Raw genomic sequence first — 18,102 nt, 5'->3', positions numbered from 1 at the left:
GCACCACCAGGGAAGCCTCATATATGGTCTTTATTATGTTGAGGCATGTTCTCTCTATACCCACTTTTTTGAGAGTGTTTATCAAAAACAAATATTGAATTTTGGCAAATGCTTTTTCCGCATCATTAAGTTCATCATATGACTTTTATCCTTCATTTTGTTGATGAATCACATTGACTAGCTTGCAGATGTTGAACCATCTTTGTATCCCTGGAATAAATCCCACTTGATCATGGTAAATGATCCTTCTAATTTATTTTTGAATTCCACCAGCTAATATTTCATTGAGGATATTGCCATCTATATTCATCAGATATATTGGTCTGAAATTTTCTTTTCTTGTCATGTCCTTGTCTGGATTTGGTATGAGGGCAATGCTGGCATCATAAAATGATTTTGGAAGTGTTCCCTCCTCTTCTATTTTTTGGAAGAATTTGAGAAGGATTGGTATTAATTCTTCTTTAAATGTTTGGTAGAATCCACCAGTGAAGCCATCTGGTCCTAGACTTTTTTGTTGTTTTTGGGAAGTTTTTAATTATGGATTCAATCTCCTTAGTAATAGTTGCTCTGTTCAGATTTTCTGTTTCTTCATGAGTCAGTCTTGGTAGGTTGTATGTTTCTAGGAATTTTCCATTTCTTCTAGGTTGTTCAACTTTTTTGGTGTTTAATTATTCATCGTAGTTTCTTATGCTCCTTTGCACTTCTGTGGTATCAGTTATAATGTCTCCTCTTTCACTTTTGATTTCATATGTTTGATTTCATATACTCTTTTTTCTTGGTAAGTATAGCTAAAGGTTTGTCAATTTTTGTTTATTTTTTCGAAAAAAAAAATCAGCTCCTGGGAATTCCCTGGTGGTTCAGTGGTTAGGAATCCATGCTTCCACTGCAGTGGGCATGGGTTCAATCCCTGGTCAGTGAACTAAGATCCCACATGCTGTGACACAGCCCCCACCCCCCAAAAAAAATCAGCTCTTAGTTTCACTTATCTTTTCTATTGTCTTTTTAGTCTCTATGACATTCATTTTCTCTCTGATTTTTGTTATTTCCTTCCTCTTACTAACTTTGCACTTCATTTGCTCTTTTTTTTTTTTTCTGGTTCTTTGAGGTGTAGAGTAATGTTGTGTTTTGAGTCTTTCTTTTTTCTTACTGTAGGCATTTATTGCTATGGAATTCCCTCTTAGAACTGCTTTTGCTGTACTACATACATTTGGGGATGTTGTGCTTCCATTTTCATTTATCTCAAGATATTTTTAAAAATCTCTCTTTTGATTTATTTTTTGACTCACTGATTGTTCAGTAGCATTGTTTAATCTCCACATATTTGTGAATTTAACAGTTTTCTTCTTGTAATTGATTTCTAGTGTCATACCATTGTGGTTAGAAAAGATGCTTGATATGATTCAATCTTCTTAAATTTATTATAACTTGTTTTGTAGCTTAACATATGACCTATCCTGGAGAATGTTCCTTACGCACTTGAGAAAAATGAGTATCCTGTTGCTTTTGGTTGGAATGTTCTGCATATGTCTCTTGAGTCTATCTTGTCTAATATTTCATTTAAGGCCAATGTTTCCTTATTATTTTTTCAATATTTCCTTACTGATTTTCTGTCTCAATGATCTGTCTGTTGATAGAACCTCTACCACTATTGTATTGCTTTCTATTTCTTTCTTTAGATCTGTCAATATTTGCTTTACATATTTAGGTGTTCCTATTCACATATATTATATACTCTTGTTGGATTGATGCTATTAGTATTATATAATGACCTTATTTGTCTCTTATTACAGTCTTTGTTTTAAAGTCTATTTTGTCTGATATAACTACCCCAACTTTGTTTTAGCTTCCATTTGCTTGGAATATCTTTTTCCATCCCTTCACTTTCGGTCTGTGTGTGTCCTTAAAGCTGAAGTGAGTCTCTTGTAGGCAGCAAATAGAGTGTCTTTTTATTTTTTTACCCATTCAGCCACTCTATGTCTTTTAATTGGAGAATTTAGTCAATTTCCATAAAGCTATTATTGACTGGTGTGTGCTTATTTCCAGCTTGTTAATTGTTTTCTGGCTGTTTGTAATTCCTTTGTTGATTTTTCTCTCTTGCTCTCTTCCTTTGTGATTTGATGATTTTCTGTAGTAGTCTGCTTAGATTCCTTTTGCATATCTACTACAGGCTTTTGCTTTGTGGTCACCATGAAGCTTACATAAAACAACTTATATTTATAACAGTTTTTAAAAAGTTGATAACAACTTAAGTTTGAATATGTTCTAAAGCTTATATTTTCATTCCCTCCCCCATGTTTTATGTTTCTGATGTCATGATTTATATATTTTTATCTTGTGTATCCCTTAACAAATTATTGCAGTTATAGGTTTTTTAAAAACAATTTTTGTCTTTTAACCTTCATACTAGCTTTATAAGTGATTAGCCCACCACCTTTACAAAATGAGATTATTCTGAATTTTACTGTATATTTACTTTTACCAGTGAGATTTATAATTCATCTTTTCCTCTTATTAATCACTGTCCTTTCATTTCAGCATATATAAGTCCCTTTAACATTTCTTGTGAGGCCAATCTAGTGGTGATGAACTCCTTTAGCTTTTACTTGTCTGGAAAACTCTCTATCTCTCCTTCAGTTTGAATGACAACTTTGCCAGATAGATTATTTTTGTTTGGCAGGGTTTTGTTTGTTTGTTTGTTTTTTGTTTTGTTTTTCTTATCAACACTTTGAATGCATCATGCCACTTCCTTCTGGCCAGCAACATTTGTGGTGAAGTCTGCTGTTGGTCTTATGAAGGTTCCCCTGTACAAAACAAGTTGTTTTTCTCTTGCTGCTTTTGAGATTCTCTCCTTGTCTTTAACTTTTGACACGTTAATTATAATGTGCCTTGGTGTGAGTCTCTTTGGGTTCATCTTATTTAGAACTCTCTGGATTTCCTAGATCTGGATGTCTGTTTCCTTCCCCAGGTTAGGGAAGTTCTCAGCCATTATTTCTTTAAATAAATTTTCGGCTTGCCCCCCTCTTTCTTCTCTTTCTGGCACCCCTATAATGAGAATGTTGGTCTGCTTGATGTTATCCCATAAGTTGCTTAAGCTATCTTCAATGTCTTTCATTCTTTTTTCATTTTGCTGCTCTGATTGGGTGAGTTCCACTATTCTATCTTTGAGTTTACTAATTGTTTCTTCCACTTGAAGAATGTTGATTCCCTCTATTGTATTTTTTCAGTTCAGTTATTATATTCTTCAAATCTGTGACTTCTATTTGGTACTTTCTTATATTTTCTATCTCTTTGTTGAAATTCTCACTTTGTTCATCCGCTCTTCTCCTTAGCTTGGTGAACGTGTTTATGACTGTTATTTGAACTATCAGGTTTTTTTCTGGAGTTTTATCTTGTTCTTTCATTTGGAACATGTTCCTCTGTTTCTTCATTTTCTTTGACTCTATTTCTTGGTTTCTATGCATTAGATAAAGCAGCCACCTTTCACAGTCTTGAAGGAATGGCCTCATGTAGGAGTTGAAACTTTTCATTTAACCCTGCCCTAGTTCTTGGTTGTCTTTCAAATCTTTGTGATTGTTGAAGCAGCCTACTTTATTTTTTAGTGGTTCCCAGTAGTTAAGGGCATGCCAAGAACTGTCAGTGTTTCAAAAGTGAGGATCTCACTCAGTACGTAGATTCAGGATGACTGGAATCCGGACCCTCAGCCAGCAGCTTTTAAAGTATGTGAATATTCATCTTTCAGGGGAAGACTGGGAGAATAGTGTTTCTGCCTGCTCCCTCTGCACTGAGCCCTGGGGTAACAGCCAGTTAAGAAGTGTTTCTTTCTTTGCTACTGATCACAAGTCCCACTTGCACCAGAGCCAGGATATCATGGGATGTGTCCTCTGGGTGGCAGACACAAAACTCAGGGTGCTGGATATGTACAAGCTCTTTCTTTGGGACAACAATGACCTGGAGCAGAAGACAGATAGCATGATGATGGCCCCCACCAGCCTCCCTGTTCTCTGGATTGGATTGTAATCAGTACTAGGTGTGGGCTGAATTAGAAGCCTGCCCTTCAGGCCACAGCTATGAAGATAAGTTAATGGGCTTCTTTCACAGAAAGACTGGGTACCTACGTCTGTTGCCTCTGCTGTGTCCTAGGGTTGGTAGCTAAGAACTCTTTCTCAGTTTTTTTTTACAGTCCTGGGGGATCTGTGAGCATAAACCCTGCCCGCCACTAGAGCCCAGCGAGCTAGAGGTATCTTCGGGGAGACAGCTGCAAAAATCAGGGTACCAGATGAGTACATAAGCTTGTTTTTAGTAGATACCAGTGAGTTGCAGTGAGGCAGAGAAAGATGGCACTCACTGGCCTCCATCTTTGAAGAGTATTTCAGTGGAACCCTAGATGTGTGTTCGATTAGATGCCTCCGTCTCAGGCGGGTGCTTTAAGATAAGCAAATAAGCCTCTCTCAGAGAAAGTCTGGCTGCTTTTCAGTCCGCTGCTTCTGTGCTGAGCCCCGGCCTGGGTGAGTCTGTGAGAGCCCTTCAAGAACTGTTTATCAGTTCACTATAGTCTTATGGATCTCACGAATGCAAGCCCCATTGGCTTTCAAAGCTAGATGTTTTGGGGGCTCACTCTCCGGGGCAGGCCTTAAAAGTCGGGGTACCAGATATGGGCCAAATCCTTCACTCTTCAAAGAGAAGCCATGGGGTCTGAGTTTCCTTCTTATTGTGGTTGGTGCATTGGGGTTGGGGTTAATGGTAAAATTGATTCTCAGCCTCTCCTACCTGCTTCAATGTGGCTTTTTTCTCATTCACCCAATCTGCAGGAGTTGCTCAGCTAGTTTCTGGGTTTTTTCCAGAGGAAACTGTTCCATATGTAGCTGTAGATTTGCTGTGTCTGTGGGAGGCCACGAGCTCGGAAACCTCCTGAATCGCATATTAGAATGGATCTGCTCGCCTTCTATTATTTTCATTTCTATTTCTTTCTCAGATTATTTGCTCTGCCTTCATTCTTCAGTGACAGATGACAGAACTTTCTTCTTCTCCATTCTGTACCCTGCCCCTTCTACCTCCTTCACTCTTCCGTCTCTAATACTTTCTTCATATTGATTCCAGGTTAATCTTCTAACAGCATAATTTTGAACAAGTAAATTTCTGCTTGGATATCCCCATTACCCCAAGACTCATAACATTGAGTCCAGACTCCTTCATTCTCCTTCATTGGGCATTTGGAGATCTTTCACAATCTGGCCTCCAACATAGATTTCCTTAAAAACCTTCCACTCCTGACTTTCCCTGAACCACTCATTCTGGCCAGGGGCATCTTTCTTCCCAAGGTACATATTTGTACCTCCACTTTTTTCTTACCATCTGTTCTATTCCTTCTAGAACACTTCTCTCATCTTCATTTTTGTTTATCTGAGTCACATGCCTACTATTGATAAAATGCCAAGTTCAATACCCACTTCTTTCAGAAGAGAGTCCCTGCTTACACGATGCAACCCAATTTCAGAGATATAAAAATGGGGGGGGGGAATATGCATTTTCAAATAAGTGAAATGAAATATGTAGCATGTAGCTGACTAAATATTTGACAAAGTGTAAGTATTTACAGAGGACAACTATAGTTTATTTTTTTCTAGTGTCCATTCAATCTTCTTCTGATAACTGTTGCCCTATTTCTCTCAATGGGTCTACACCCTTGCCTACTGTGGGGTCAGGCACCTCTGGAGGCATTGACTCCACTTGGAATCCAGGGGTGGAACACATGCCCAAGGCTAAATTAGTCAATATATTAATACCCCTGACCAAAATGATTGGTTCAGGAAAAGTCTGGGGCTTGAACCTGGAAGTATATAGTCCCTGGAGCTACTGGCAACTTTCAGGAAATGGAGGCAGCACTGAGGAATCAGAAATAAGAAATTAAGACAGAGAAAAACAAAGTTCTGACCATGTAATATGTTTGAATCCTGCATCATGATGCACCAGGACAGAAGCACTTGGACTGGTTAGTAACATGAGCCCCTAAGTTCCCTTTTTACTTCAGGCAGTGTGGCTCTCAATACTCTTTTTTGCAACTAAAATAATCCTGATTTAGAATAGAGAAGACAAATCCCTAGGCATAAAGACACATTCAACAAATATTTATTGTGTGCCTACTATATCCCAGCACTGTATATAGTTAATGAGTATATAAAAATGATTAAAATTGTCTCTCCATTCAAGTTCCTTTTAGGTAGAAAGGACAAATCCTTCACCAGATTTTCCCAGGTCAGTTTGGCATTCGACCTCAACTCCTCTGTACACCCTGAACGGGATAAATACAAACTTCATGTAAGTGGCTGCATTGGGAGGAATTTCTAGAAGTAGTACTATAACGGATACAGTTTGGACTTTTATTAACCACATATTTGTGGTAAACTCTATCCTTTTAGAAAACCATAATCTCTCATTACAAAAAATTAAGCCATGACACCAATTTAGAACGTAGATTTAACATTATCTCTTAAAAGCAGCAGTGCTCTTTCAAGGAAGCTGTTACTAAATACACCACATAGAAATTAGAGGGTCGCTTGAATTCAATCCTTTTTAGGTTTATGTGCTGTGCACTTCTGATATTTAAGGTTCAGTTACTTGGTGGAAATCTGGAACAGAAAATATTCGGCAGATTAGGCAGAAGAACAAAGAAAAGAGGTGCCATCCTGGGTACAGTACGTGGTGTACAAATCAATGCCGTCTTCACTTCAATGCTTAATATGACAGATAAGCCAACTGACGCTGACTATTAACATGCTGGGCATATAAAAGTGCACTTTAGCATTCCCACAAATAGTCTGACAATGAAAGATTTCAGCAAATTAGACCTAGTCATAAAGCTCATAAAAATCAGTTTTATTACATGCATACTCGAAAAAATGAGCCAGTTATTATTAATACTAATTGGAATTTTAAAAATCAAAGGCTAAGCGTAAACACAGGGTTTCAGTAGAAATCTGTACATGTATGACATTATTATCTAAAACTTAAAAAAAGGACATCACACACAGTGAGAGCCAAATTTTACCCTGTTAATTGCCCGGACCTTGTGTCAGAGGCAAAAGTGGGCTTTCATATGAATTAGTAATGATACATTAGAATGGATAGGGACCTTAATGATCTGTAAAATTACCTAGATGTAGGGCAAACTCCTCATTTATAGAGGAAGAGTCAATTGAATACATACAAATATGATTTTCATAAAGGCATGAGGCAGCCCTAATCTGACAAAGAACAAGTATGAGTAATTTTACAGGCTTTGAATATCAAAGAAATTTTCTGTATGGTGATATCTATTTCTATATATCTATATCTATTTCTTTCTATATATCTAGAAATATATATATTTTTTTTTTCTAAAAATTAAAATAATCCTTCCATGAATACATAATCAATAACCACTGTCCAAACTCTGACTCTTTAAAGAGCACTATTAGGAGGCAACCCTGGCCTTTTACAGCACACATGACGCTCTGGGCAAGACATGTCCTTTGGTTGGCTCTCAGGTAACAGCATCCAGGCAGCTTCCTCTATCTTCTCACTAGAAACATTTCCAAGAGTCCTGGCCTAGGTAGGGTTGTAGATTTTATCTCATCATAGAGTTTGTAGTGAGCAAAACTATTGGCTTAAATAGTGAATAAACCCACGTTTATGGTCTTATTCAAAAATACTTCTGTTAAATTCATCACCCTTAAATTTTTTAAAGAGGTTTGATACAGAAGCATGAACAACCAGCTCAAATATAATTAGTACATTAAGCATACTCAAGTGCTCCTAATACAAATGAATAACCCTGACAACTTCCTTCTACTGTACCCACTCTTAAAGATATATAAGTATTATTTAGCATTCAATCTCCCATTAACAATGCTCATTTATAAAAATAAATGTGTGCTAACAAACTATGGAATCTTTCACACAAATATGTCTTATTTGCTACCTTAGAATTTCATGTCTCTATGACATGAACTTCAGAGTATGTGAAATTAGTTAGCACTGCACGTCTTAATATATGAATCCTAAAGAAGTTTTAGGGCTGAGAGAAAAGGTTAAAGATGTATTGGTACCATTACTAATTATCTGTTAAGTTTCTTATGACAGAACAACGAGAATCAAGAGGAGATAAGTGAGGAGGGAGATAAAACAAAAACCAGAGGGAATACTAAAAGCAGAGAAAAAAATGAATGCCCAATCAGCTGACAACCTTACGAGTATAAATATATTTTCACAATTCAGACTCTAATAATTACAGGTCCATTTAAATTAACTGGAAAACAAGGTGCATATTTAGTCCTGTGCTGCCATATTATACTCATCATCCCCAAAGTGGGTCCTTACTGAGATGTATGTATCCTAGATTTTATTTTCCATAAATTGATAATTATTTTCTACCACCTATGGGAGATGTCTGTGTTCAGCAAAATATCCTTTCCCCAAGAAATTAAGAAAAAGAATTCTCATGTGATCCTATAAAAATGGATATTGTGAAATTGCTTATTAAATCAAAAATATATTTTGAGATTTAGTTAGCTTAAGGTTTTCATTTATGTGCAGTTGTCAAGTTGTTTGGGTATTTGATATTTTTCACATTGCTTATTCATATGCCAAGTGATAGGCAATCTATGTTCAGTATTTTCTTTTCTTTCTTTTTTTTAAAAATCTCATTTATTTTTTGGCTGCGTGGGTCTTAGTCACTGCATGCAGGCTTTCTCTAGTTGCAGTGAGCAGGGGCTACTCTTCATTGCAGTGTGCAGGCTTCTCATTGCAGTGGCTTCCCTTGTTGCGGAGCATGGGCTCTAGGTGCGCAGACTTCCGTAGTTGTGGCACGTGGGCTTCAGTAGTTGTGGCTCGCGGGCTCTACAGCGCAGGCTCAGTAGTTGTGGCGCACGGGCTTAGTTGCTCCGTGGCATGTGGGATCTTCCCGCATCAGGGCTTGAACCTGTGCCCCCTGCATTGGCAGGCAGATTCTTAACCACTGCGCCACCAGGGAAGCCCCTATGTTCAGCATTTTCAATACCCATCTCAACTTTACCCAATTCCCATTGCTTCTTATGTATTTGTTTATTCATTTGTTCATTCACTTATTCACAATTCAACAAATGAAGTTAATGAGTGTCCACTATTCTAGAATCAGGAGATGCATTTGTGTACTGTTTTCCCCATTAACTATTTCCTTATTTTTATCATCTTTGTATCTCTTCAGTGCCTAGGACTGTGCTTTACATGGTCTGATAACAGAATCTACTAGTGTTGTTGGTCAATAAATATTTTTAAAGCATCTGTGGTGTGTTGAATGCTAAGCTACATGATGAATAGTATCAGTTAAAATCATTGTCGTTGCTTAATAATTCTTTACCATCTAATGCTAGAGTTAACCTAGCAGAAAGACAAGATAAGAAATGTTTAAGCCCTAAATTTCATGGGAAAATGTCCATTGTGCCCTTTTAAACTCATTTTCTGAAAAATTTCTTCCAAGGCTTCTACTTGTTTTGCAAGTAAGTAAGGATAAAGGAAGGACTCTTGGAAAAGAGGTTGGGATGATTAAAATGCTGCCTAGGGGGTTAAATAACAAATGGAAACAGTGGGAGGGAAAGGGGGCAAGTGGAGGGAAGGAAGAGTGAGAAGCTGAGGTGGGTCCAGATGAAAACTACAGAGCAGAAGGAACTGCCTTGGAGAGACCGAAGTGTTCACGAGTTTGTCACCTCTGATTCTAATCAATTGATTACTCGTCTTCTTCCCCACAGACTGTAGATCCACAAAGCCCGTGACCCTGTTTGCCTTGGTGCAGGTTCAATAAACATTCATTAAATGAACGGCCAAGAGTAAAGGTTCTGAAAGTAAGAACCCTACATTTATACAATGCTTTACTCCTTTCAAAACACGATACGCATCTGTATCCTGATAGAACACCTTGCCCACACCTAAGGAGACATGTACGAGGCTGTTCAGTACATCGCTGTTTGAAACAGTGAAATGTTGGGAGCAATCTCTGTGCCCTTAATTAGGGAATGGATATATAAATTGTGGTATAGTCTCACGGTGTAGCATTAAAAGAAATAAACTACATGTCCATATCTCTCAAACAGGATAGATCTTAAAAATATAATGTGTGTGATCATTTCGTAATGTATAAAAATATGGAATCACTATGTTGAACACCTGAAATTAATATAATATTGTATGTCAATTATAATTCAATAATATATATAATATGTGAAAAAGCATAGAATTACATGTACAATATACTATATATAATATATATATAAACACAGCTTTATTGAGACAATTCACACACCATACAATTCATTTAAAGTATACTATTTAATGGTTTTGATATATTATCTTATTAATTTTAAAGAATTGTGGTAAAATACATGTAACATAAAATTTACCATTTTAATAATTTTTAAGTGTAAAATTCAATGGCATTAATTATTTTTAATTTAAATTATTATTTTATATTGGGGTATAGTTGATTTACAATGTTGTGTTAGTTTCAGGTGTAGGGCAAAGTGATTCAGTTAAACACATACATATATATATCCATTCCTTTTCAGATTCATTTCCCATATAGGTTATTACAAAATTCAATGCCATTAATTATTTTCAAAATGTGCACCCATCACCACTATCTTTTCCAAAACTTTTTTGCTCCCTAAACAAAAATTCTATAACTATTAAGTAATAATTACCCCTGTGCCTCCCCACAACCCCTAATAATCACTAAGCAACTTCCAGTCTCTGTGACTTTACCTATTCTATGTACCTCATATAAATAGAATCATACAATATCTGTCTTTTTGTGTCTTGCTTATTTCATGTAATATAATGTCTTCCAGATTCATCTATGAATCTTGTATCAGAACTTCAATACTTTTTATGGCTGAATGATATTCTATTATATGTATATACCATATTTTGTTTATTCATTCATCTGTTGATGGGCACTTGGCTTGTTTCCACTTTTGGCTATAATGCTGCACTGAACATTGGCATGCAAATAACTGTTCGAGTCCTTGCTTTCAATTTCTTTGGGTATGTATCTAGGAATGGAGTTGCTGAATTGTATGGTAATTATATGTTTAGCTTTTTTAAGGAACTGACAAATAGTTTCATTTGTGTATTTTTTAAAACACAAAATACTTCTATACCAGATAGATAGATACAGACATATGTTTGGTCTAATGGATATACTGAAAATATACTCATAGAGATCATTTTGGTGGTAGGGATTGATATGAGGAGAGAGAAAAAACTAGGCTAGGAGTGGTCAAAGAAAACATTAGTTTTATCTGTAGTGCTTCCTTTCATTTTTTAGAAGGGCCACATTTACATACATTATTTGCAAAATTATTTTAAAAATAGGAAAGAGAGAAGTAAATTTGACAGAACATCAACAGTTGTCAATTTGAGAAAGAAGGTATATCCATGTTATACTGTTCTTTATACCTTTCTTATTAATTAGAAAAAGACAAATTTTTCTAAAAAGTACAATATCACTGGATCCATATCAAAATTGGTGAAGGAGGTAGGACCATGATATTATCCTCATTATAAAGGGTAGAATTCTGAAATAGACAGTGGTAGACCAGAACCAGGACTAGTGCTCTGGTCTGCTTAGTAGAGGGCTTGGATTGGAAAGGGAGGCTGAGAAGGTGAACACACTTCAATGCTGTGTGCCACAGCCCCTAAAACTGCCTACTTCATTTGTTCCCCATTTTTAATGGTACGAAGATATTTCTGTTTTGAAGACTACTGCTTTCGTGAGGCAACATGGAGGAAGAAAGGATAAGGTTCACTAAAGCAGGAGGATAGAGTGATGAGAGGCAAGGCTGGGGGACAAGATAACAACTGAGAACAGTAGATAGGAAATGAGGGAAGTGGAGGAAAGGGAGGATCTGGAGGTAAATGGCCATTTGTAGCAGGCCATTTGCACCCAGTGAAAGATGAGATGGATTCTTCCATGTCTTGATTTCCTCCTAGCACCTCTTACCCCTTCCCACTATTAATCACTATTAATTAATCACTATTTCCGTGCTAAGTGATTGAGTGGGCAGGTATGTGTGATGTGTGTATTGCAGGTAAGGAAAATGAAGGACATGGGGAGCCTGGAAGGAATGTGGGATGTGAGATAAAAAGCCAGTTAAATTAAGAACAAATTGTCAGACTTCCCTGGTGGTGCAGTGATTAAGAATCTGCCTGCCAATGCAGGCGACATGGGTTCGAGTCCTGGTCCAGGAAGATCCCACATGCCACAGAGCAGCTAAGCCTGTGCGCCACAACTACTGAGCCTGCGCTCTAGAGCCCGCGAGCCACAACTACTGAGCCTGCGTGCCACAACTACTGAAGCCTGCGCACCTAGAGCCTGTGCTCCACAACAAGAGAAGCCACTGCAATAAGAAGCCCGCGCACACTGCAACAAAGAGTAGTCCCTGCTCGCCGCAACTAGACAAAGCCTATGCACAGCAAAGACCCAATGCAGCCAAAAATAAATTTAAAAAATAATAAAATAAATAAATTAAAAAAATAAGAACAAATTGTCATCACTCTGAAGTAGACCAACTGTTGGCTGTCAGATCATTCACTGCCGATGCTTTGTTCAGTATACATCTTCCAGACACTAATAAAATGAGTAAACAAAAATGTCCAAATTCCTCAATAACATTGCTTTTTTCACATCCTTGCCATGGAAAAGAATGGACCCTAGATAGCTTCATAACTAATTTGTGCAATATAATTAAGTCTTTTTTGTTTCTAATGTCTTTAAGTTACTAGTTTTGGAGACATGAAAAGCATCAGAGCTGAGAACAAAGAACTCTTCACTCACAAATGTACTTATTTTCAGCTGAAGGAATTAGAATAATCTAAGAAGGAAAGGAAAGTTATCTGTGGTTATGAGTTCCACCCACACACTGCCAGCAAATTCATTTTTCTCAAGCCCAGGGTTGAATACATCATTTCTCTATTCAAATTTCTTTCGTTGACAAAAGCAGTATCCCTCCCAAAAATTGCTCAAAATTATCTTGGTATTTCTTAAGAAAAGGAACTCCAAGTTCAAATTTTAGGAAATGATAAACAAAATTTCTAACTGCAGAACTTTAAAAAATTAATCTGAAGCATGAACCTCCATCGTGTGGAACAATTCTGAAACTTATTTAACCAAAATACTCCCTTCTCCTTATCCACCCGCCCTCCCCCAAGAAAAAAAAACCATCTATAACTTTTCATGCAATTAGAATTCTGTGAGACATAGTTTGAAAACCTTGACCTACCCTATGAAAATCAGACCTGGGTGTAAGTCCCTGATCAACTGCTTACTAACTGAGTGATATTATGCAAACAACTTAATTTTTCCTATTTTTGTTTGCTTATTGTAGAATGGGATAATAACCTTTCCAGCGTTGTTGTGAAGATTAATTGAGATAACATTGTTATCCTAGGATTTAGACCTTAACTTGCTTTTCCAGCCTTCTGAAGAGAGCGGGAACCAAAGAGTGAAGGGCCCTATAAGCCGTAAGTTATTGGAAGTAATGGAAGGGTTTTAAATAGGAATAAGCAGTTTGAATTCTCCTGGCCTTGCTAGGGCAGCTTGGTCATATCTCCAGAGGCTCCTCATGCCTTGCCCTTATTTTGGCAAATATAAATCCTACTTATCGGGACTTCCCTGGTGGTGCAGTTGTTGGGAGTCCACCTGCCAATGCAGGGGACATGAGTTCAAGCCCTGGTCCAGGAGGATCCCACATGCCACAGAGCAACTGAGCCCCGTGAGCCACAACTACTGAGCCCGTGTGCCCCAACTACTGAAGTCCGTGCTCCAAAACAGGAGAAGCCACTGCAATGAGAAGCCCGCACACTGCAACGAAGAGTAGCCCCCGCTCGCCACAACTAGAGAAAGCCTGCGTGCAGCAACAAAGACTGAAAGCAGCCAAAAATAAAATGAATAAATTTATAAAAAAATAAAAATAAAATAAATCTTACTTATCACTCAAGGTCCTGCTTAAAAGTTAAAAGCCTCTTTCTCAACAATGTCTTCATCCACTCACTCCCGCACAGGCAGTTCAAAAATTCTTCTTGTAAACTCTACCACCTTTTTTCTATATCTTTCTTTAGCACTCACCTCTTGCCATTACAGATCAGAGTTATTTATGTGGTGCTGTATTCATTTCCCTAACTAGTATCCTTTTAAGGGTAGGGTCCTTACCTTGTCCCATCCTTGTAAGTATAATACCGTGATCTGTAGTATTCACTACATATTTGTCAAAGATAAACATGTTTATCACTTTATAGTTCATAAAGTGGCTTTCTAATGACATCACTGAAAATAAATATAAAAAGAATTGATTTTCTCCCATTAGCAGAAATCTACAAGTTTAGAGCTCTTTCCAAAAGCAATTTCTACCAGAGTATCATCTGCTGCCCTCCTGTGTTTGATACAAATATTATTCCATACCAGTACAGAAAAAGAGTAACAGGTTCAAGTAAATTTATGAACTGCATTTTGTTTACTTTCAAATTTTCCAATGGAGTTTTTCCACATAAATTATTATACCCATTAAAATTATCTTTATGCAATATATTTCAAATTACATTTTTTTACTTAGAGTTATATAAGAACTTGCACACTGGTCTGATATTCCTTCATTAGAACCTACTAAACTTTTAATATTTCCATTTTTCATCTGAGACAGTAACTTATTTCAAATTATTCTAATATGATTTTCATATAGTAGACCTGCTTGGGCAACAGTATATTTAAGACTTTGTACTTTGCAACTAGAAAGACTTGGTTTAAATCGTGGCTTAGCCACATAGTAATTGTGTGACCTTGGGCAAATAGCTTTTCTGAAGCTGTTTCATCTGTAAAACAAAGATAATACCTCCCAGAGATCACATAAGATAGAACACTTAGTACACCATAAAAGCTATCAATATGTTAGCTATTATTACTATCTAAGAAGCATGTTTTCAAATATCTCTTTTCTTTGGTCTGACCTACTCTGGTGAACTTGAAGACTGCCTAAAACATAAATTAGAGTATTGTCTAGATTAAGCCCTATCTTTCCACATTCAACACTCAACATTTATTGAACACTTGTGATGTGCCGGCACAATTCTACACACTTGAGCTATATCAGGTAATAAAACAGACCAAAATCCTTGTCCCTATGAATCCTAACAATATAAACCAAGCCAGTTCATGGTGGTCTTTAGGTTACTAACTTTCTTCTAAATTCTTGCAGTTCTTTATTTTCCACATTACTCATTTGATTCTTATTTATTTTTGGCTGCATTGGGTCTTCGTTGCTGTGCACAGGCTCTCTCTAGTTGCAGCGAGCAGGGGCTACTCCTCGTGGTGCGCGGGCTTCTCGTTGCAGCGGCTTCTCTTGTTGCAGAGCGCGGGCTCTAGGCACGTAGGCTTCAGTAGTTGCAGCTCGTGGGTTCAGTAGTTGTGGCTCGTGGATTCTGGAATGCAGGCTCAGTAGTTGCGGCCCACGGGCTTAGCTGCTCCATGGCATGTGGGATCTTCCTGGACCAGGGATCGAACCCGTGTCCCCTGCATTGGCAGGCGGATTCTTAACCACTGTGCCACCAGGGAAGTCCTCATTTGATTCTTTATATAAGCTACCCCATACTAAATATCCAGTGCCTTCTTCTCTACTTCCAATTCAGGTTGTCATCTCTCTTGGTCTACTGCTACAGACTCCAATGAGGGACAAGGGCTCACTCTCATGCCAATTTTGTAAGGATGGGGATTTACAGTTTGACTCTCTCCTACTCTTTATGGGGGGAAAAGCATTTATACTGATACTTTTATTTAATTGCTGACAATTACAATCTGTTCTCTATTACATTACCTATATCTGTTCTCAACACAGCAGCCAGAAAGATCCTCTGAAACAGCAGTTCAGTTGTTTTCCTTGAAGTGATGGCCCATCTCATTCATTTATGGAGAAAATATCTGCTAAATACTCAAGTCTAAATAACTATAGTTTAATCTGTCAGTCTCTCAGTTTTATTTTCAAGTGAAAATGGTAGGAAAGGAACTTCAGAGATCTGTGAAGTCAACACTATTTTCTTAATAATACTAAGATTTTATTCGCCATTTTCACTGTGTTAATATTTGTACAGATGGTACAAAAGCAACAGTGAGTAAAACTACTAGCACTTAGCATCCATCAAGATAGTGGCACCGAACTACTGGAAGTCATTGTATTCTCCACTGCCATGTACTCTCAATAAAAACAAAATAAAAAAATCAACTCAGTTTCACTTCAGAATGTCCTTGATGAAGCAATAAAACGTACTGATTTTATGAACTCTTAGCCCATGAGGACACATCTTTTTAAATATTTCTCATGACAAAACTGGTAGTATGCATAAAGCATTTCTGCTGCCACCAAAGCACAACAGTTTTCTCAAGAAAAAGCACTTGCTATTGAGTTACAAACTCAACTGGCTTTTTTTCCTTTAGGAACATCAGTTTTACTTGAAAGATTGACGAACTGCAGTTACTCTGGGTATTTGACAGATATTTTCTTGAAAATGAACCAAATGGGCCTGTCACTTCAAGGAAAACAGCAGACAGTATTTGCTATCAGTGACCAAATTTAAGCTATCAAGCAAAAACTCCAAATTGTGGAAAACTTATACCACCGCTGTTAGTTTTTCAGCTTTCAAATACTATAAGACTTTCCTGATGAGATCAGTGGTGATACTAATAATATGTACGAAGTACATATTGTGATATGTTGACACAATGACATGTGTCAACACTTAGAGGGCCTGTGTAACTCAGTGAGCCAACACTTTCCAAATGAGCAATGCAAGATATTTCAAAATCACGTATGGGTAAAAGATCCACAAAGTTCAAGATAGATTAATGAATTTTAATGTAATAGAGAATGAAAAGTTGATTGACTGGACCCCATGTTGTAACTAATTTCTAAGAAATTACCACTTGTTGGGTTTTGCTAGAGTGTCAAAGAATATCCACAATTATTTGAAAAGGCTATTAAAATATTTCTCCCTGGGGCTTCCCTGGTGGCGCAGTGGTTAAGAATCCGCCTGCCAGTGTAGGGGATCCGGGCTTGAGCCCTGATCCGGGAAGATCCCACATCCCTCGAAGATATTACTGAGACTGCCACAACTACTGAGCCTGCATGCCACAACTACTGAAGCCCACACACCAGAGCCCATGCTCCACGACAAGAGAAGCCACTGCAATGAGAAGCCTGCACGCCACAATGAAGAGTAACCTCCGCTCTCTGCAACTAGAGAAAAGCCCACATGCAGCAACAAAGACCCAACGCAGCCAAAAATAAATAAATAAATTAAAAAAAGATTTCTCCCTTACTATATATTTACGTGAAGTGGCTTTTTTAAAATACTTCAACCAAAACTTCATATCCCAATAGTTTGAATGCAGAAGCAGATACAAGAATCCAGCTGTCTTATCCTAAGCCAGACATTGAAGACATCTGCAAAATTGTTTAAAAAAAAAAAAAGCACCATTTTTCTCACGAAATTATTTGTTTTGGAAAATAGTTATTTTTCATAAAAAATGTTTTTGTTAACATGTAATGGTTTTATTATTATTTAAAAATGAATTACAGGTATTTAAAATTTTTCTCAGTTTTGATTTCTAATTTGGTGACCAGCAACAGCTATAACCTTCTAAAACAAAAGCTCTGTGGGGTCTTCGAGAATTTTTAAGAATGTAATGGTGTTCCAAGGCCAAAATGTTTGAGACCCACTTATCTGAAATATGTCAGATCGTATCATTTAATAATCTTCCAATGGCTCCCGACCTTTTCAGGGTAAAAGCCACAAGTCTACACTGGACTACCGGGCTCTACTCTTATCTGTTTCCTCTCCATAATCTATCCCTGTACTCTTTCCCTTGCTCACTCCCTTCAGCCATACTTGTTTCTTTGCTGTTCCTCCAACAAGTCAGACACAATCCTGTGTTAGGAACGTTGCACTGAAGTTCCCTCTGCCTGGAAAGTAATATCCCTAGTTTTTGCATGGCTATTTCCCTCACTTCCTTAAAGTTTCTGCTCAAATGTCACCTTCTCAATAGTCTAA

Source organism: Orcinus orca, chromosome 12 (assembly GCF_937001465.1).
Source record: "Orcinus orca chromosome 12, mOrcOrc1.1, whole genome shotgun sequence".
In the NCBI taxonomy this organism is placed as follows: domain Eukaryota; kingdom Metazoa; phylum Chordata; class Mammalia; order Artiodactyla; family Delphinidae; genus Orcinus; species Orcinus orca.
This window is presented reverse-complemented; position numbering follows the sequence as displayed.